Below are 22155 nucleotides of genomic sequence, written 5' to 3' on the forward strand. Positions count from 1 at the left end.
GTTTGTAAGAATCAGAAATTGCTTGTTAACAGCAACATTTGTGCTGCCTGTTGTTTCTGTGAGTGCAAACAGTGGTACTGGTGAGTAAAACACCAGTAAGCCATCATCTGTGTGAAGTGTACATGCACTAACAGGTCAGTGCAGGTGAACCAGGCGATCCTCTTCCATAACACATCACACTCATTGCTAATTTGGAGTTGAGGACTAACTCACATCTGTGCTTCTGCTTCTAGTATTTTGTCACCCCACTCCCACCCGCTCACGTTCACTGGTGTCCTTGTGACGCCCGCCTGCTTTTTGAGCTCCTGCAGCGACTTGGACTGGACAAAGTAATTCCACCTGTGTGTGTGTGTGTGCGTGTGTGTGTGTGTGTGTGTGTGTGTGTGTGTGCGCGTGTGTGTGTGTGTGTGTGTGTGTGTGTGTGTGTCGTGGCCTGGACTATATGTAGCTGATGGATGGGTAAATGCTTACCGACGAGACAGAATGTTACCACCCTAAAATAGACATAGCTAGCTATAGCCATAGATGAAACCCAAACACAGTATATGAGCCACGTGTTGAATGAGTACTGGGCCTGCTGAACTCTGCTCTATTTATTCTGCCGTGTGTCCTGAGTGAAATACTATAGTGTTAAAGGTCAAGGTCAATGTTCAAGTTAAAATCAGCTATGAGTGGATCGATGTAGGTCAGTAGGTCAGATTGTTGGCCTGCTGTGCGTGTACAGTATGTGATTTAGGTTATAATGCAGAAGATTCAACGAATAGTTTGACATTTTAATACAAACACTTGTTCACCTTCTTGCCGAGAGTTAGATGATAAGATCAAAAATCATTCTCATGTTTGTACGGTGAATACATAGTCTGTACATAAGAAGTGGACGTAGTCACCCATTGCTGCCGTTTTGAAGCCTCGAGTTTGGCATTTTGGTCTTTTGTAACCAGAAGTGACACATAAAGGGTGGAGCTAAGTACAACCGAACGCTGAGTAAGACATTTTTTAGGCAACCAAAAAGGTTATAATGACCTTTTATGAACTGAAAACACACTGTGAAAGGGTTAAAGTTGTGAGACGAAAACACGGACAACTCCCAGACTGGACAACGCCGTGGTAGCGACCTGTCAATCACAGGGTAGCCCCGTCCTAAAGCATCCCCTGCTTTATGGTCTATTTGACTCTAAATGGGACCATAATTTACTAAATGAACATCATGCTGTATTGAAGAAGACTTGACACTAGAGATTGAGACCATAAACTCATGTTTACAATGTTTACTGAGGTAATAAATCAAGAGAGGAGTAGGCTCATTTTCTCAGAGACTTCTATACAATCAGACTTCTTTTTGCAACCAGAGGAGTCGCCCCCTGCTGGCTGTTAGAAAGAATGCAGGTTTAAGTAACTTACGCGTTGGCTTCACTTTTCCGTCCCTGGACTTGCCCACTGGGTAAACATGACGCTACAGCCAGCAGCTGGTTAGCTTAGTTTAGCATAAAGACTGGAGACAGGGGCAAACAGCTAACCTGGCTCCGTCTGATGGTAAGACACATCTGCTTGTCGAAGTAGAGTTTGTCATTCGTCTCCATATAAAATATTCAGCATACAGGGGGAAAAAATACATTTCTTTAGTGCGACGTAGTATTAAGTTGAGTAAAGAGCATTGTTCATCTCATTTGTTTAAAAACTGAAGTGTAAAAATGAAGTTGTGGTTTTATGTGCTGCACTATTTCTTGGCTAAGTGCATTTTGTTACCTTTGGACAGACCCGGCCCACCTGTTTCTACCTGTTTCTTATCTTAGTTTAGCACCTGTTTTCAAGCTTTTAGCTTCATATTTAACAAAAACAGTTTGCCTTACTCCGTCCGAAGGTAACTTGGCTCCTAGCCAAGACATACACATAACATATAAACATATGACATGTTATTTAGTGAGCTTCGGGGCTGTCACTTCTATAGAGGGAATCGTGAACTTTGACTCGACGCTGACCTACTGTACACATGAATCCCTCCATTTTATCTTGAATGACCTTTTAAACGTCACCACTGTAAAGCAAACATCAGACTTCTGCAGAAGTCCAGGTCCGTCCTCTCCCACACACGTTAACCTGTCGTTTACTTGTTTCCATCTCAACAAAATGCCCGCACAGACAGCCTGCGTTTTGGTTTGCTTAGAAAAGGTCCGCACCAGGGGTTGAACCACACCAGAGTTCCATTAAAGCAGACTAAATGTCGGCTTGTGAAAGAGGCTAGGCTAGCTGGTTCCCCCTGTTTCCAGTCTTGATGCTACGCTAAGCTAATGGGTGCTGGCTGTAGCTTCATATTTTCCTTTTTCCACCTGTATTTATTCAGGGGAGTTTCACTGCCTGTTTCATTCTTTTTTCCTGATCACGTTCACACACTCACAGGCCCAATCCCAATGTCCAACCACAGACTTTGAGGTGCGTTCCCGCAAAGTCCGTGAGGGTTTTTAGGTCCAACTGTCATAGCCCTCTTTATGCACACTTAAAGGGACTGTTTGTAACTTCTTACACGTATAAATCATTGTGGGTCGGTGTCCTATGCGCGCTCGCGTGTGTCTACGCTGTTCAGACTCAGACTGCAACACAAACTACACGGAAACACCAAAGTTGTATCTAGTGAAGCCCGTCTGTTAAACAGTGTTGGCCGCGGTCGGAGGACGCGGGGGAGACCGTAGCTTTGGTCTCCATATCTGGAGTCTCTGCTGTACTCTGCTCCTCTGCCTGCCTTCACTCACAGAGGTCACACAAATCTACAGGTAAACACAGACAAATAACGCCTTTGCATTCTCGTGTGTTTCTGTGCTCTGTGTGTTTGCATGTGAGCTAGTTTGTATACACAGTCACACGGTACCCTGAGGGCTCTTTTCAAGGATCCCAACCCTTCTCTAAACTGTGTATGTGGTTGTGTGCTCCTGTGTGCCCTTATGTTCAGGATTTAACCTGTTCAAATCGGCTGTGAAGTGTTTACCAGTAGGTTTTTACTGCACGGCTGGAGGCAGTTCCCCAACAGCAAGCCCGCTGTCTCGCTCGACAGGAATTTAAAGTTCACGAACAAGAAGAAAACACACATACACACTCACAGAGAAACTATGATGTTGTACAGATGTGACAGACTCAGACATTCAAAGATTCAAATGAAAATGGCCATGTCAGTTTTTCCTCGCCAAAATTTAGCACAAGTTTGGAGCGTTACTTAACCTCCTTCTCAATAAGATAATAACATTCATCGTATCTCCGGTTTGCTGAAACGTACAATGCCAACATTGTAGTCCCGGCGACTGGGCTGCTATAACAGCTACCGATGTTAGTGGAATTTGATCAGGTGTTGGATGAGTTGTAGATTCAGCAGTGAGTGACAGAAACGGACACGGGCGATTAGCTAGGGATATCACACAAGGAATCACTCACTGAGAACATGAGAGCGGCGTGAAGCTTTAATACATCACAGTAGCTGAAACCAGACTGGAGGGAAAGCCAGCGTTGAAATACTGTGGAGCTGATGAGTTGATCGCTGACAGGTGTGTGCAGAGCAGGGAGCCGGGAGAGGTGACGAGCTGATTGATGGCAGATGGCAGGTGTGCAGGTAGACCGGGGCCCAGGTTGATGGCAGGACAGGAAGTCACACACACACACACACACACACTCACTCACACAGAGACATGCAGGGCACATGGAGGACAAGAGGCGTGAGGAAGGAGGGCCTTTCTTAAACCTCCCCACTCCCTCTCCGTGACAGAGTGAACTCAGTTTGTAGTCACACTCAGCTGAATGAAGCACCGTCTTTAAGGTGGAGGGTATAAATACAGGGACAAGCTTTGGGATGAACTTCCCTTTCTCTCCGACAGAAACTGTCACATGGTTTCATATCAAACGGTGCAAACAGGTTCACATGTTGCCTTCAAGTGAAACTTGTGAACTCGTGTTTACAACACGGGAAGTTGTGTACACGATATGCTCGGCGTTCAAGTGGTTAAGTCGTGAAGAACACCGCTGCTAAGCAACGGCAATATCAACGTTACTGTCGGCGTCTAGAAGCCACAGAGGCTAACGATTTAGCAAGCTAGCAAGTAACATAATGCAGTAAATGTAAACACATAATGACAGAAGAGAAAGACGAGGCCTTTGGAAATATCAACATTTCCCTCACACATATTATGAAATTATGAAGAATTACAATATACGACTAAAATTACAACATATTAACTTATTATGCACCGAAAAATGAACTTCCAAGGCCTCCACCATTTCTGACAACGTCAACAAACACGTCACAACTAGCGAACTCTGAGCTTTCAGAAACTTTTCACTTACGAGGTCATGAATATACCACATGAGGAGGGCGTTCATACGGGCTGTTCTCGTGAACACGGTAAACACGACCCCATTTGAATGCACCATAATACCGTTCCCTTGCCATTGAGCAAGACATTTAACCCACAACTGCTCCCATGTGGCAAATGCCTGGCTAACAGTGGAACACTTTGGCTCCCACACTGAATGCACGGCTGTCAAACAGACAAGCAAATGTTTTTCTTTTGCATGTTCTGTGATTGTAAATATCAGGATAATTATCTCAGTGATTGAGGAGCAAAGTATTTTAGTGTATCCACGGAGCGATTCCCAGAAAAGGTGCTACTTCACAGTGTACTAGTGATAAGATTATAGATACTTCTAGTTATGAATTGGTCAGCTCAGTTTGACAGATTTTTCCAAACGAAGCAGTTTAATTTCATAAAGATTGATATTAAAAATTTGAGGTCAACAGGTACACAAAGTGCCTGTATAGGTGAGTGCAAGTGTGTCATGTCACAACTCATATACGATCCTGTTTACAGCTGTAAAGTAGGTCAAATGGCCCGAAGGTAGACCCTTGCACTGATATACGTCAGTGTCTGATGGTGACATGTAGCTGGGAAAGGTGACGAGGCACTCCTTCCCTCAGAATGATGAACATTTGGGTCAGTCATCTTCTAACTGAGTCCTGCTGCACTGCTGTGGAGAACGAGGCAAAAAGAAGTGTAGTAAATACTGGAGAGTTTAAATTAAAATGGAAAGAGAAGAGAGACAAGCTGAGAGGTGAAGTCCCGCCCCTTCCGGTGGACCCCATGGGACCTTATTTTGGAAGAAATATGAACAGTAGTCAACGGTGAGAGATAAATATTTTTGTGATCCCGTTTGAATCACACACATGATGTTTGTCAATTTGAAAGATCATTTTGCAAGTCAAGAAAGTCTCAGTTTGTCGTAGTATCATTTAGTTTTGGGTGAAACCGCTCAGTGAACTACATCTCTACGTCTCGCACTATATATGTCACCAACACTAGCTCAGCTACGACCACGCACGGATGTAACGTTATCTGACCTGATGTGTTTTATCCAGCGACTCTGGAAGGTGAAAGAAGGATCAGACGTGTTACTGGTGTGAGTTCATCCCAGTAGGAAACACAGACATCGTAGCTCCAGAGAAAGAGAGACGTCACTTACATGACTTTTGGGTGTGTAGTCTTTATAATAACATATTTTCAGTCTTATACTTCAACAGTTTTAAAACAAACTGTGACTTGGACTTGCAAAATTATGTTTTAAATTGACAAACATATGTGCGTTTCATGGCACAATTCAGATTGGATAAAAAAAAGAAAAAGAATTGTCTCCCGCCGCTGACAACAATTCATATTTTTTCCAAAATAAAGTCCTATGGTGGTCTATTTAAAACAATAAAGAGTATTGCGGAGTAACAGAAAACTCCCACACACACATTTGTCCACATAAATGCATTAAGTATACAGTATACAGTATATAACCAGTTTTTCCAGGGAGACCATCTCAGAACACTCTATCTGCTCATGACAGAAATATGACTGAGACGCTGTATTTCCAAACCACCGTCTGTTCTCACAGCTGCTGGTATTCTTACAAACATCCCCCATCGATATAGACAGACAGGAAATCAGCAGCTCACTGTCCCGGCTCCTCTCGTGCAGCGGCTCAGCAAAACAATGTGCCCATGAAAACAGTGCGGGGCGTTGAAACAACATTCTCAGGCTTTCATTAAAAGAGTGGTCTGACCAAAAGAGACAAAGAGAGTTGATAAGATGCTCGCTTTTACATACCGGAAGCAGACTAATGATGAAACCACAACCTTACGTGTCAAGTTATTTTTGTTTGTTTTGGTCTGGTGCTGCTTCTCAATTTTGATCCCTTACTGGGAAGACAGAAAGATGAAGTCCAACAGATTAAATACTCTGGCACTAAAATACATCTGAAAATGAAATGTGGTATATATATATATATATATATATATAACCTAGATTGTTGCATCATATTGCTTTCATGACACGCAAGGCACAAACTTGCGTGGCAGTGCTGAATACTTGTGGTTAACTAAGTCACGACTTCCTCCTCCAGTCATTTCCATTTAAGCTTTCTTTAGTGCCGACATAGCAGATGAGGAGACAGAGAAAGCTTTGCAACATGTTCCCTCCATGTGTTTCCTGGTGGCATGGCGAAAGATGAACAGAAGGTAGTTTTAGGTTGTGTGACAGAACATGAATGGTTGTAAGATTTAAAAAAAGAAGAAGAAAAAAAACACCCTGTTGATAAAGTTTAAACCAGACTAAGAGTCTACAGCATGCTAATGGCTTACAGTGACAATGCTGACAATGTTTATCATGTTCGCTATCTTAGTTTAGCGTGTTGCTAAAGTTAATTAGTACTACAGCTGGAACATCATTAGTTTCATCATAGAGTGGTGCAATCGCCAGAAGAAAAAAGCTAACATTATAAACTAGAATGAAAATCGGAGAGCGCAGACCTCCGCCAAGGTGCAGGACTTTAAAAACAGATCACAGCTCACAGCTGGCGGTACCGTGAGGTGGTCGGCTTGTTATTAACACGGTGTGTTTCCGTGTAACGTATCGGCGGATGCCTCTCTCATACAGCAGCCTTGTTATGTCTGTATAACGTTACACTACGTTGTCTCTCAACCCGTCATCTTCCGCTTTGTTCGTTCTCACCGCGGAAAACCAGCAGCTATCTGTTATAACCTGTGGTCTTCAAGCTCAGGCTGATCGGAATTCTTAAAAAGATTCCTGAATCTGGATCATGATCCGGATCGCCACCAAAGTCTAATGGATTGTTCGTTGTGCCACACCCCACCCCTCCAAAACATTTCATTCAAATCCATCTTGAACTTTTGGAGTAATCCTGCTAACAGACAAACAAACAATCGGTGAAAATATAACCTCGCTGGCCGCATAAGGCACCCTTTAACACCGCCATTCCATTAGCTGTAATATAAACCCATCTGCGGCTGCAACAGTCAACGCTCCGAGAAAAAGCGCTGGGAGTGAGGTGATGTAGTTTTAAGAGGAAAAAGAAAAACACCGGGCGGTCGGATGGGTCCAAAAAAACACACTTTCATCCAGGAGACCGCTATTTCTGTCCCGTGCGTTACGTTTCGCTTTCACGTTACAATCAGCTGTTTGTTCGTGTCCCATGTTCACAACGTTCAGTTTCATTTTCACTTTAGTTTTAAGCCCAACCGTGTAGTTCTTTCCTAAACCTAACTATAGTGGTTTTGTTGCCCCTTCCTAAAGCGACGCCTTTGGGGTGTGACAAAGCGGCGGTATGTGACGAGTTGGGATTAAGAGAACATGTTGGACACTATGTTGTTCTCACATTAATCAGTTAGTTACAGTTTAGGAAAGCAGTCGCAGTGTAAAAAAAATACATATTCAAAAATAAGTGGGTGGTTTTGTCTGATATCTGTCGCCTCACACTTTCCTTTGTCTGTTTGATCTGACTGGATGACAACAATTAGCAACAGCCATAAAGCAAAAATGTTCATAACCCCAGTGGAAAAATAAACCTTTGAGCCCATAAATAGAGAAACAAACAGCCCTCCAAGTCCAGAGATAAGCCGCTTTTCACTAAATCCTAATGAAAAGGAAGCCATAGGGAGATAGGGAAAAAAAATCAGAGTGAGATTAGGAGACATTAGGAACATAGCGGCCTACATCACCGACCTGGCAGTTTACAGGGCTGAGATACAGAAGCACTAACATCTACAGCAAACCTATAAACTACAGCTTTACTGTCGGGTTATCTTATTCAGCACATTGCTTCTCACTTGTTTGTTTTTGGGGCACGGCTGGTTTCTTATGGCTCATAAAAATGATTAAACAACAAAACATATATCTTGTAAAATAGACTTTTATTCATTAGAGGGTTTTTTTAAAAGTAAAAGCCTATTTTTAAGATTGGAGGCTTTTTTGTCGCAGCAGATAAAAGCGGATGCTGCTGATTGTGCTGCAGGGCGGCGTCGTCAGATCTGAGAGACACTGTGTTTTCCGCAGTCGGCACGTTGGACACCCGGCTCCCCGGGCAGAGGAACCTCCATCCAGCACATGCTCCAGCCGGGGCACGTGCACGCCGCTGCCTCCTCAGGCTGACTCTGCCAGGGATGCTGGGATGTGACCTGATGTGGTCTGTGCACATAAACAGCACTGTGATCTGCAGGACTGTGATTTACATTCTTCACGTGTGCCTCTTAATGATTCCAGTAGAACTGTGTTATGTGCTTTAAATGACAATATGTCTCTGCACCAGCTCCAAGGTCATGTAATATACATTCAATAGTATACAGAGCTGTGTTAAAGGGACTGTTTGTAACTTCTTATACGTATAAAAGAATCCGGGTCGGTGTCGCATGCACGCTCGCTTGTGGCTACGCTGTTCAGACTCAGACTCCAACACAAACTACACGGAAACCCCAAAACCTCTTGGTTGTATCTAGTGAAGCTCGTCTGTTAAACAGTGTTGGCCGCGGTCGGAGGACGCGGGGGAGACTGTAGCTTTGGTCTCCAGGACCAGAGTCTCTGCTGTACTCTGCTCCTCTGCCTGCCTTCACTCACACACCGCGCTCGTTCTCGCTCTTTCGCTCCACCTCTCACGTGCATGCGCACACACAACACACTGCAGAAGAGTTAGTCTAGTTCTGAGAATATCTAGTGAATGTACAGTGGACGTTTGTGCAGAAATAACTGCTGCAGCTCCTCCAGACCAACAGAGGTTTTCCGTGTCTTGTGAAGTGACGGGGCTCCGCAGAGAGAAACGTTATCAGTTCATATAAAAAATACACGAAGCAAATAATAAATTTTAAAGTCTTTATTGAATAAAAAGCAGCAGCAAACATCCTCAATGAAAAGAGATTCATACAGTCTCTGTTTGACAGAAAATAAAGCTAAAGTGCTAATATGGATATTTCATTATTATACAGCCTGTCAAGAATAAATCAAACATACAAGATGAGACATACAGAAACGACTCCCGCAGTCAAACAGATTCAACATGCACACACAGGTTGAGCATATTTCTCATAATTGCTCTTCTGAGAGATTTTGAAAATGAAAGGTGACATCTGAGAATGAGCCTCACAGTGATGTTGGTGTTCACACCTGCAGCTCAGAATTCCTGAATAATTGCTTCCTAAAAGGTTTCCTTCACAACCATCTGCAGAACATCTCACATGGTTCTGACTGTTATAAGGCCACCTTGCTCTGAGTGCGATCCCTTTATGAGCGTTGGTTAGATGTTAAAACTAAATCAAACAAAGGGGAATAGAGCCCCACTTCCATCCCAGATAACGGTCCTCCTCACCTCACATTCCCCCCAATGACCTTATCCCCATCCCTTTGTCTCTGTGGCTCAGAACCAGGCCGATTTCGGTGACGCGTCGCCGGTTAGCCAATGGGCGCCATTCGTTAAGGGTTGTGTCCTCAGCCTGAGCATCACTGAGACGGCAAAGTGAGGTTTTTTTTTTTTGCCCAGCGATGTGAGAGGAGGGAGGGGAGGAGCTTGCGGCGTGGGCAGAGGGGCACGTGACGCTCGACGAGGTCCCAGCCTGTCACAGGGCATCACATCAGACGGTGAACAGACATGAAGCACTTTCTAAAATCCCCACACCCCGTGAGAGGAAGGGAGTGCGTGCGTGCAGAAAAGCAATCTGCCTCAAACCTGTCTGTGTCGCATGGGAACATGGGAATCATGTTTTTTTAGTTCTCGCACACGGATATAGCCGATGTTACGAAGGAAATATACGTCTATAAAACCTGGAGAATGTTCCATAAATACGGTTAATAATCAACTCTTATTGTGGAGGACCGATCTCACCAGAACTACATGTTCTTTGCCATCCAGAGACGTGACACATTAAGGCATCTTCACAAGCTAACCAACCAAAATTATCTCTTCCAACACCCTATTTGCTTGAGTTATAGAACTCATTACTTGCTAAAAACAAAAAGGTCTATTATGTGGTCTACTTGGAACTAAAAGACTGGATGAGCATGTTCTCCGTACACCTTCATCTTCATTCCCCTTCATGCCTTCATTGCGTGACTCTTGACACTCAAAGCCATCCTTACACAACCCTATTTTTGCAAATTCACTATATTTTTGGGCTTGCGTGAGCAGAGGGCAACACTAGCAGGGTCATAAAAAACCCACACATACTTCATCATCCTGACCACTTCCTGTTGCGTGCAGATGATGCCACAGATTCTCTGATACAGGAAATACTGTAGCTCTGCAGACCCCCGGTGTTCAACTGTTCAAACTCCAACTCAGCGACTGTTCATACATCACTAAACATCTCGTTCAAAAGATTCACAGCTTTATTAGATCTTTTCAAAATAAAGTAATACATTCATCAATAAAAACAAGACAGACTCGTTGTTTTTGCTTCGATTAAAAGTCTGCACACCCATGCAATGTTCAGTGAAGTTAAATGTTTGCATTAACATGTAGGGTTCTTAACCAGGGTGCTTATTAAAGGTTGTCACACAACTTATTAACTTCATTTGTTTATGTGTTGAATTCACAGTGAAAGAAAGAACACCGTAAAAAGTAGTGAGTAGTTTGAAGTCCCTTTTTGCAGATCTAAAAAAAAAAATTCAGCACTTTAGCGCAAATATTCACTGAATCTCTGACACCTGACCGATACATCTCACAAGTATATATATATATATATATATATATATATTGACAGTTTGTGAATACAGCTCCTGATCTGTCCACTAGGCTCTGCAAGGTTCTCTCATGAAGGGAAATAAAAATACAGAAAACTTTTGAGCTACTTTTCATCCCCTTTAACAATATCCTGGGCCTGCCATCACTTCATTACAAGGTACATCTCAAATGCAGTCAGCCTTTCCCTTAAAGAGGCATTACTGTTCATTTATTTAACCCTATTTGGACGAGCAAAATTCACAGTTATACAAGTTTTCCCCTTTTTGTAGCTCAGAACAGTATTGACGGCGTTTTGCAAGCATGTACCTTTCTAACCACTAATGGTCAGACCCAGTCGGCTGGTTTTGATCACCCACCCAAACCAGTCCATGAAACCAGTCTTATCCATGACCCCCCCCCCCCCAAGTGAGCCATCCCCAACAACCCCCCTAAAGGTCCTGACGACAGAAAGTACAGAAAACACTTAGCAGCAGCCCTGAAGTCTTTTGCGCATGGTGAGTGAGGGATCCCAGAAATTCAGTGTCCGAGTGCGACTGTGAGGTCAGAAAAAAGAAGTGCGGCCCTGGAAGACACTGCTGTGTCTCTGCGTCTGCCACCCGCCTCGCCACCATCCACCTCCTTCACTTCTCATTGGCTCATCCATTCGAGTAGTACTCGAGGGTGTCTTCAGGGCGCCGGCCGGGCCTGAACCTTCTCCGTCATCTGTCTGGCGCTGTAGTAGGACAAACTCAGGCCCATGATGGCCAGCATCATGGCTATCTGGTTGACGGCGCGGTCTTGTGGCTGCGTCTGCACCTCGCCGGCGACTTGCCTCTGCAGAGACAAAAATAAACAGGACAAAAAGGTCAGAGGTCAGCCAACAGTCTAAAACAAGGAGCCATTTAAAACGGGTTTCTTGTCAACAAAGATGCTGATCGGCTAAACCTGTAGAAAAGCAAATATTTTGTCCTGGGAGGCTTTTCTCTTTAAGACCAAACATCTGTAACTTAAGCTCCACAGCCCTCGGCCATGTGAGCAAACCGTTGGCAAGAACAGTTATTAAACATTTAGGAGGGGGGAGAGACTTTAGCAAAACGGGAACACAATGTTCTGTGCACAAAGTGAGGAGCAAAATCATGCACCCAGAAACGGCTTGTATTGTATAGAACGACTGCCTACATTAGATCATGCTAACTGTGTGTGAGGTTTCTGAATGTACAGCTCCTCCTCGCCCCCTATGACCACTATGACCCCTATAGGGCCCGGAGCAGTGACATAAGAAGGTCAGCATTTTAAAAGCTCAGGCATCTGAGACCTGCCTGCACTCCAAAATACCCCCGTCATTTGAAGAACGTATACAAACACACTACACTTGTTAGCAAAATGTCAGCATAATTTACTAAATGAACATCATGCTGTATTGAAGAAGACTTGAAACTAGCAATTGAGACCATAAACTCATGTTCACAACGTTTACTGAGGTAATAAATCAAGAGAGAAGTAGGCTCATTTTCTCAGACTTCTATACAATCAGACTTCTTTTTGCAACCAGAGGAGTCGCCCCCTGCTGGCTGTTAGAGAGAATGCAGGTTTAAGGCACTTCAGCATTGGCTTCACTTTTTAGACCCCGGAGCCCACTATGTTGAACTGAACTGATTTTTTTTTCAGGATATATCACTGTAGAGCACAATATGAAACACAATTGTACAATAACATACTTAAATTGGTCCTGGATGTTGAAATCTTGGTCAAACAGCTACCTTTCCTTATATACAAAATTTAAAAACCAACGGCAAATTAGCCCTCGGTATTGTTGCATGTATTTGCTCGGCGGGAAATTGATCGCCTGAGGAAATGTTGCCGTGAAGCACAAATTCATAAATGGCATACAAAGACGTACCATGTTGAAATCTTTGAAATCTGTCTATGTGCAAAATTGTAATCCACTGTAAGAAGTAGCCCTTGGTGGTAGAATCCCCACAATCACTACTCAGCATTAACAAAGAGAAATCTACTGCCCCGCCAACATGTCAAATCTTATGTAAGAGCTCGTCACTTTTCTTCGGTCTGTTGAGCTTTTGAGTCGATGTAAAGCCACATGAGGGGGACAGCCTTTTGTTTCCAGATTAGTGTAAATAAGCGAACAAAGACTTTTCCATGAGAGTTGAGACATACGATGAGTGGATTATGATGACAGCGGGAGGAACAAAAGAAACTTAAGAGGAAATGATGTCAATGATTAGTGTCACCCCTAATTATATACTGGTGATGAAAGCGGATTGTGGGTCACAGTACAGCACAGGGCCCCTCGTCTGAACACGTTTCAGATTACCAGTTAATGCCTCTATAAGCAAAAGGATAAAGACCGACACACGTCGACAGCTAAAACAACATTTGCAAAAAAAGTGAAAATGAGGCAAGAATTTAACTCCACATTCCTCCTACATTTGGTTCGGTGGAGATTAGAGAATTCATTTTCCTCATTACATCAAATAGAGTATGTACCATATATCTCATCCATCCTCTGTACATTGTGGTGAAGCTGCACGTACCTGGAGGAGGCGGAAGTATCCAGGGGTCAGTCTGCCCAGTCTGATGATCATGTCGGTCGATGTGGTGTGAGGTGGTTTGATGCGGAGGGAAGAGCTCGGGCGGCTCTCGAGACCTGCGAAGAAAAATGGAGAATTTACTTAGCAACGGCGCAGCAGCAATCGGACAGAAAAACGCTAACCGAGGATAAAGTTAGCGACATAGAAATATAGCAGAAAAAATAAAATATCCAACAGAAGTTGCATCTCCAAAAATGTAAAAGTAAATGTAGTATCCAAAAGAGAACATTGCCATCGACTTGCAAATAAATGAAAACCATCTGATCCATGCGTGAGGAAGGAAGGAACATCTTTCGCCTGCAGCCATGGCGCAGATCCGACATGATCGCCATGTCAAGAAACCCAACATATAAGTGCTTATATCATTATTTTAGATTTGACCTACTTGCCAACATTTCCCCTTGGAATGCCCCTCTTGTTATTAAATGATCATGTTTGAACAACCAGAGCCTTTATCCAATGCTGCGCCATTAAACTGACGCAGCAAAAGAAAAGAAGCATTTCATTCATTCACACACGAACAATCCCAATGAAGTGGGATTGTTGGACACTAAGTGTTGAGGAAGAGCACCAAAGAAAAGCATATTGGAGAGATGGATGTCCAAACAAATGTGGGGTTAAAAAACAAAAAAAGTACCCAACGGGGATTTCCAAAGTGGATCGTCTTTACTGGTGCACGGATGGGGAAAGGGTCATCTCAAAAGGCATCCCAGAAAGACCACATGAAGCAGATGAGGTTGTGCATTGGCAGACACAAACCTCCCCAGGTGTTAGCCTTATAAAATGACAAGGGAAGTCACTCTCAGCTGGGATTGATAAGAGCATTTGTGATCAAGGTTCCAGGGAAGGAGGAGGCGGAGGAGGAGGAGAATCAGGTAAAACATGTGTGAAGCATTAACATGCCAACCTGGTTGGAGTTACACCCCTTATGAGAAACAGAAATGTAATCCAAGCTTTCAAAGTTGCTTTTTAAAAAGTTGGTCTAATTTGTGAAAACCAAAGCGGTTCCTCACCTTCTAGAGGCCCTTTTGATCGCAAAAAAAAGAGCCCGAAACAGAGCGGCGGGATTTCCTACTTCCACCCGACCACGCTGAAAATCCCAACAGATGCCAAACAGAGTGATAAAGTACTGGAAGCGCTTCTGCGTTGTGCTCCGCCTTTTTATACAGCTCCGCTGTCACCCAACCAGATCTGCAGGCTCGCCTTCAGCACACGCCCACTTTCAAAAACACATACACGTTGTCGAAACACATTACTCTCAGTGGGTCGCTTCGCCCAAACGCACCCCTTCCCCCTCCTTCCAAAACAGGAAAAAACCCTTTGTGAGCTGTCAGATATGATTTGCTCATTTAGTCTATGTTAAAGAAGAATAAGGAAAAACAAAACAATGCAGCCTGCAAGTTCCTTCTTACAGCAGCATGCATGTCAGCATGTTAGCGTTACATAACCAGCCTGATGTGTCCATTTCATCTCAAACTGGAGCAGAAATTAAATGTCACAGATCTCAGGACGGTCCATCAAGAACCAGACAAAACATCCAGATTAGAAACACAGGACCATAAAGTTCCTCTTTCATAAACATTTATTTATTTTAGTTGTGCATTTTAAATGCTCCGATGCCCATCTATGTTACATAATCTGTTTCCATTTCACTGAACTAATAGTTGCAGTTACCCTCCATGGATGTTTGAATGACAAGACAAGCCAGTGTTTACATCACGCAATATGATCTTCCACACAACGTTGGTTCTTTGTTCCCATTCTGCAACTGAAATACAGCATCACAGGTGATATCAGGATATTTGAGGGTTTGGTCACACCTTTAAATAAACATGCCAAGAGTTTTACTCATATTCAAAACATTGGCTCCAAGTTGGCGTTTGATCCGCATTAATAAAGGAGGAGTCATCGTAGGCTTCTAATTTCATTGTCAAGCAAGAACCAACAAAGTAAACTCATTATGGGAAGTCTTTACAGCCCGAAGATTAAGAGACTAAGTCAAAGCTTGGTATAGGGCTCCAAGCAAGTCTACTATAATCTGATATTAAGTAGCTTTTAAGTGGTGTCAAAGATTTAACCTGCATAGCCGTGTGTGTGGAGGCACGTTAGGAGAAAATAGTCTAATGGTGACGCGGGCTCATTGACAACCAGGTTGCATAAGACAAGGAAAAGCTCAGGGAACAGAGTTTCATACACACTACAACTCTTCTGTGTTGTAAACTGAAATTGGAAATCACTTGGCATCAGTGTTGCTGTCTGAGTTTCTTCTGGTCGTATCTAGAAGGTAACCCGCAAATTGTGAAAACTTTAAAAAAAAAAAAAAAAAAAAACTCTCGTGAGATTCGCGGCCCGACGATCTATCCTAACCTTAACCATTCGAGGTCAATGCCTAATCTTAACCATCTCGCGAGAGTTTCCCAAATTCCGGGTTACCTTCCCGACACGACTGTTTCTTCTGCAACAACGTACAGTTCCTCATGTACATCTAACAAACCCAAGCTTCACAGACTTCTTTACAGCTTGAATAGATCAGAAAAGATTCAGGTTGTTAGACAAATGTTCAATGAATAATAAAGAAGTAGAACATACTGAGACACATAACTTGTTCTAAAATGGCACCTTTTGTCTTCCCTAGTCACTCAGCTGACTGTGTCGATGCTACAGGTCGTTTGAATGCTTCGGCCCTGCATGCAAACGGAGCCTACAAACCGCATGTCGGCTCAGGTATCACCTGCTCTGAACTTAAAATGGAAATAATCATCTCATCGGCACACGAGCCTGTGACAACAGCTGTATAATGTTCTCTAGATGGAGTTTTAAAAAGAATTAGTCAAGTTTGAAAAATAACCCTGATGATGACTTCAAGATGATCTCAGTTTAGGCTTGAGATTTTAAGTTTTTAGCAGACAGCCTGCTGTGTAGGGTTTGAAAGAAGCGGGCATGGTGGGTCTAATAAAAGATGCTACTGAGGTGCATTATGGGAGTTTTTGGAGCTCGACCCACACTATAGACTCAAAGACAGGATATCTTTGACCATATTTTTTCCAAATGTAAACACTTCAGTAGAAAAACCAACATTATTTTTTATGGAAATATTGGGGGACTCTTTGTAGTTTTGTTCAGGATCAGACGAGGACTGAAACTGAGCTGGTCAGGTTAATATTCTGCAGGATTTCCACTTGACTCATTTGTCTCAAATGTTTGTATCAGACCACGCCAAGATGATCTTAATCTTCTGAGTGACACACCGCTCATTAATCAGCTGCCAGGAAGGATTTTCTGCATTCAGCGTTTAGGAGTGGTTCACTACATGCTTCGGCAGGAGTCCAGGTGAGTCGCCTGTGAACTATTCAGGTTTACCTGAGGCACGAGGGCGTTTCCTAAACACGTGTAGCACTTGTGACCACGTTTCAAAACACCAGCTGAAGACAGACTCGATGAGGAACACGTGGACTCTATACGTTTAGACATCTAGGACTGATGTTTGCTTTCTAGCAAAACTACGTCCTACTTATCTCCAAAAGAAAAAGCTTCTGAATTTTCAGTGAAACAAAAACTGGTCTAAAGCAGATTTGTAGAAAGAAGCACATAAATGTCTTTTCATCAGGAGAGGCTGTGAAAACACAAAGAGGGATCTGAATTCAATTTACTTCATCTCATCACTGAGATCGTTAAAAAACAAACAAACCCGGAGGCTGTCAATCAGCCTGCACCGGGCCCATAAACATTGACTGGGTACATTGTGTACTTAACTCCAACCAGCCAATGAAATATCATCAGCACTCCCTTCCTCCTCTCTTGATCCCGCCTTCCCATGTCACTTTATAACGCCTCTGCACCCCCCGCCGTCTCCTGTGAGCGAGCGCAGGCGACAGCCGACGGAAGCTGCAGCACAACGGTCCACTAAATAAAAACCTCCTGCCGAGCAACAGCAGCCCAGGATTACATCATCATCAGCATCAGCATCAGCATCAGCATCAGCCTGACCGACTGGCTAGTCGTGCAATCGCTCTCCTTCAACGCCTGGGCTTGGCATGTACACAACTGTTACCATGGTTTCTCTGCGCTATGTGCACAAGCTTTTTGTGATGCAACGCTGTAACTGGCAACTACTGAGCAGAAGCCCATTCGTGTCTATGGCTCTGCTCACACCTGGCATTGGAATGCGTCTCCACATGCGTCTTGTTTAACGGTAAACAAGAGGTCACGGTTCGGTTCAACCCTCGGTTTAGGAGTCATGGTTTACGTCAGTAGTGCAAGTGTCAAAGAAATACCCGATCCTTCTGCAGGGGACCGAGGCAGCACTTAAATTATTTTCATTATGAAAATAAGGAACATTTCAAACACTTCTGTATTACACTGTATGGATACTGAACAAACACTTCCCCAAAAGGCAACCGGTCACAATAGGCTGTAAAACTGAAAAGCACCTCAAATACATAGAATAAAAAATAAAACTTTGGAGGAGTGCATCAATTAGTGCAAGAGTGCATCTCCTAATTAGTTAAGGAGACGGGTTCTCCTCGTCCCGATCGGCACATCTGGGTGATAACTTGGAATGAGCGTTACGCATGCTGTATGAGTTTCCATTTCACATCCCCTACAACGGTGGAGCAACACCGACAACACCATCGTCTTACATGGTCAACAACTGGCTCCACAACACTCTCTCTCTCCACTGCTGTCGCGGCCGACCGGTAACGCCCATAAGCGGGTCTTCCAGCTCTGGCGTTTCATTTGTGCTTGCATAGTGTGACTGACAATCAGCTCGTTGTGCTGACCTCAGCACATGCTGCAAACAGCTAAAAGTTTGCATGTGTGAACTTTGGTTTCCGCATTACGCGCATCAATCTGCATACCGTGTTATTCTACGTGCGGCTGCTTGACCCTCTGTAACGTGACGGTTCAGCACAAATACGCAGACCGTTACAGCCCTAGTCGCCATGCACTATTCACACTCACACCAATACTTGTGAAGATCTGAAGACACTAAAGAGTCACGCTGAATTCCGTAGAAATTTGTCACAAATTAGGGCTGCAACCAACGATCGTTTTCATTATTACTCCGTCAATTATTTATATGATTAATCACTTCTACAAAATGTCAGAAAATAGTAAAAAGTCGCAAGTTCAGAGCTCAACGTCTTTTTGTTGCTTCCACTTTAACGGTTTACGGTAAAAAAAATTACCTAAATGATTATAAAAACACTAGTTAGTTTTCTTTTGATGGACTAATCGTTTCAGCTCTGCAAGGGGCAGTTTAAAGGGAAGGTCACAATCCAAATTATTAATTTTTTTTCCTCTTTACTGGCCGATGTACTCAAGGTGTACATGACAATGTAACCGGAGACATGACCTCCATTTAGGCCCCAGCTGTGAAGAAGCCAACATGGCTACCAGTTTGAAGACTGAAGCTTTATCAGTTAAACGAGCCAGATCTCTCAAGCTTGTGAATTAGTATTAAGATAAACTGTTTGCCCACCTACTGTTAAAGTCTCCCACTAAGCTGACAACTTGGTGTAAATCTAATCGAGGAGGGAAAGGGATCCAAAGAACAGAATCTAATCCAACCGGTGGTACGCCGCTGAACCAAACAGCAGTTAAGAAACAGGTAAACATTCATGGCTTTATGTGCCATCTGAAATACATTCATGTCCATTTAAAGGAATCAAATACCAAACATCTCCACCATTTGAATATATATATAAAAAAATCTACGTTCATCTTTCCACTGCCAAGCGTAGACTAGCTGCTCCAGTCAGTTCTCACTCTGCTGCCAGAGTACATAATGTACAGATGACATGATGCTTTGCACACAGGGGACTCCTCATAAAAAGGTCAGATGAGCACTAACTGACTATATAGACACACTGAATGCAAATACATCATTTTAACATTTGTCCAATTCTAATATTTTGAGGATTTTTGGACGCAAAAAAGCAGCAAAACAACAGACATTTAGCTCACACTTTGCAATTGTCGCCATGAAAAATCTTCATTAAAAGACTAAAATTACACAAAAGAAAATGATGCCTATAAATGGACATTTTAAAATCATAGTTGGTATCAAATGAACTGTCCAATAAAAAAAAAGGACATGTTGTTCAAGAAAACAATAAAGCTCTAATTTGCAGTCAGCTGCATAAAACCCCCAAATAAACACTCATGTTGTTGTCAATTATTCAGTTTATGATTCTAAACCTTTGTGCATCCAGCTCTTTATTTTAGGTGTGTTGTCCCTTTAAATTCTACGGTTCAGAAGCCACATGAGCCACAATTCACTCCTTTATTTTGGACCAGAAAAAGCTCAATACTACAGCCTTTAAACCTCTTCAAGACCTGAAATATTCAGGTTTTAAATGAGAAAAATAAAGCAAACATCAACATCAACATCAACATGCACCCTGATGCACCACACAAAAGACACTTTTCTTTTTCTTTTTTTGTTAAGTGTTGCAAAACCAGCAGCTGTGCACGCTTTGTTCCTCACTGGTTCCTTCTTTCTTTCTTCAGATAAACACTTTTTATCAAAGTACTAGTTGATAGCGGAGTTCTTACCTGCAGCTGCAGATGGTTCTGGAGGAGTCTGCAGGGTTTGGGTCGCTCAGGCTCTGTTGGGGATGAAAAGTACAGCGTGTTCACGATGTAAAGTCTTTATATAAGGAGGCCGGGACATGTTACGATGTGGATGAAGGGGTGGGGCCCTCTGAGTCCTGCAGCACACACAATACATGCTAGTGTGCATGTGAACTACATGGACCCCCACGTGTGTGGAGGAATGGGCTCGTCCACGTGCAGTATACTCACATGTTGTAGGTGTGTCTTTCTCCTCTATAGGGGGTTTTATCATACAGTGAACACATATAGACGACCTGCACATGGCATGAGTAAATATGGCCTGGGAAAAAAAGAGACTAAAATGCATTTGTTCATTTATTAAGTTTTAAGTCAAAGAAATATAAAAAATATATATCAAAGCAGATGTGGGAAAAAAAAGATTAAAGGTCCCATATCGTGCTCATTTTCAGGTTCATATTTGTATTTTGTGTTTCTACTAGAACATGTTTACATGCTGTAATGTTAAAAAAAACACTTTATTTTCCTCGTACTGTCTGCCTGTATTCACCCTCTGTCTGAAACGCTCCGTTTCAGTGCATTTCAATGGAATTGCTTTGCTAAGCAACAGTTTGGGTCCATGTTTACTTCCTGTCAGCTGATGTTATTTACATACACTGCAACAGGAAATAAACTGTGACACATTTAGAATGTTTATGTTTAAAATTGTGTGAAGGGTCTAAATATTGTATATTTGTGACATCAGAAATGGACAGAAATCCTAATGGCTTGTTTAAAACGCACAATTTCTGAATACGGGCTGAGTGTATTTCTCCGTATATTGAGCGTTTTGATAGTTTAACAGTATTTATATATATCACTTAAACCTGCTTTATAATATAAAAGACATGAAAATCTCACTTTTTACAATATGGGACCTTTAAGGTTAATTTTTGGAAAAAAGAAATGTAGTTGGTGTTTGGCATTGGTTACTCAAATGCTACTGGACTAAAGATCTAGGAAGGTTAGTGTTTGTTGTCCACATTTGATATGGGTACACTTAAATATAATTGCATCAGTTGAAACTGAAAGTTCATTCATAGACAAAAAACACATTAAAGCTGCAAAAATTCCATAATAACCTTTCAGCATATTGTAATTCAAGTGTTCTGAGAGAAAAATAGACTTCTGCACCTCCTCATGGCTCTGTTTTCAGGCTTTAAAAAAATCTAGCCTGTGACGGGAGACTTTGACCAATCACAGGTCATTTCAGAGAGAGAGAGAGCGTTCCTATTGGCTGTGCTCCGACTGGTGGGCGGTGCTTGGTATTTCCTCAACTGATCCCAACATGGCTGCCGGGGTCCCAAACTTTCTCATTTTACAGCTAAACAGTACACTACAAGATGATTCTGAAAACATTAGAGGAGAGAAATAGGCATTACAGTAACAGAATATTGATTCATATTTGATCAGCGCTGCCTAGTTTGACCGTTTGATCGGAGTTCAAGAGTGATTGACAGCTGCTCAGAGACGGCAAGGCTCTAGATCAGCTCTGATTGGTTGTTTTCTTCCATTCTGTGAAATCCTACAGATGCCATTAGGAGCACCGGAGGACACATAGGCACATGATTTTTTTTTTTCAGATTACCTGTCTCATGCACTACTGTCAGGATATAGTGACCGTTTTATATAAAATAACTTTTTTAATCATATTTGCTCTAATCTTGCTACATGCTGTAGAGTGAAACACAGTTTAAATGTTAACTGGTATGTCACTCCACATGGGGTAAAGCCTACTCATCATGTTGGCTTAAATACAATCTCAACTTTTGTTTTGTTTTTGTCAGTTTAACATCCGTCTATAGTGTGAATGTAGTGTTAGGTATTTGTCCCTGCAGTTTCCACCATGTTAATTGACCTGTATGTCTGCAGCATCATAGCTGCGCTGTGTCGCAGCCTCCTTCCTGCC

At 42.7% G+C, this 22155-nt stretch overlaps 1 long non-coding RNA gene across 1 annotated transcript; it reads right to left on the bottom strand.

Moving 5' to 3' along the window:
- Positions 1-1501: 1501 nt before the first annotated feature.
- On the bottom strand, positions 1502-20411 carry LOC119496920. Its single transcript, XR_005208839.1, has 5 exons — positions 20190-20411; positions 13575-13687; positions 9207-11856; positions 6409-6411; positions 1502-1512 (listed from the first exon to the last, which is right to left on the bottom strand). It is a non-coding gene; the product is annotated as an uncharacterized LOC119496920 (long non-coding RNA).
- Positions 20412-22155: the final 1744 nt, after the last annotated feature.

This window comes from Sebastes umbrosus, chromosome 11, assembly GCF_015220745.1.
Source record: "Sebastes umbrosus isolate fSebUmb1 chromosome 11, fSebUmb1.pri, whole genome shotgun sequence".
In the NCBI taxonomy this organism is placed as follows: domain Eukaryota; kingdom Metazoa; phylum Chordata; class Actinopteri; order Perciformes; family Sebastidae; genus Sebastes; species Sebastes umbrosus.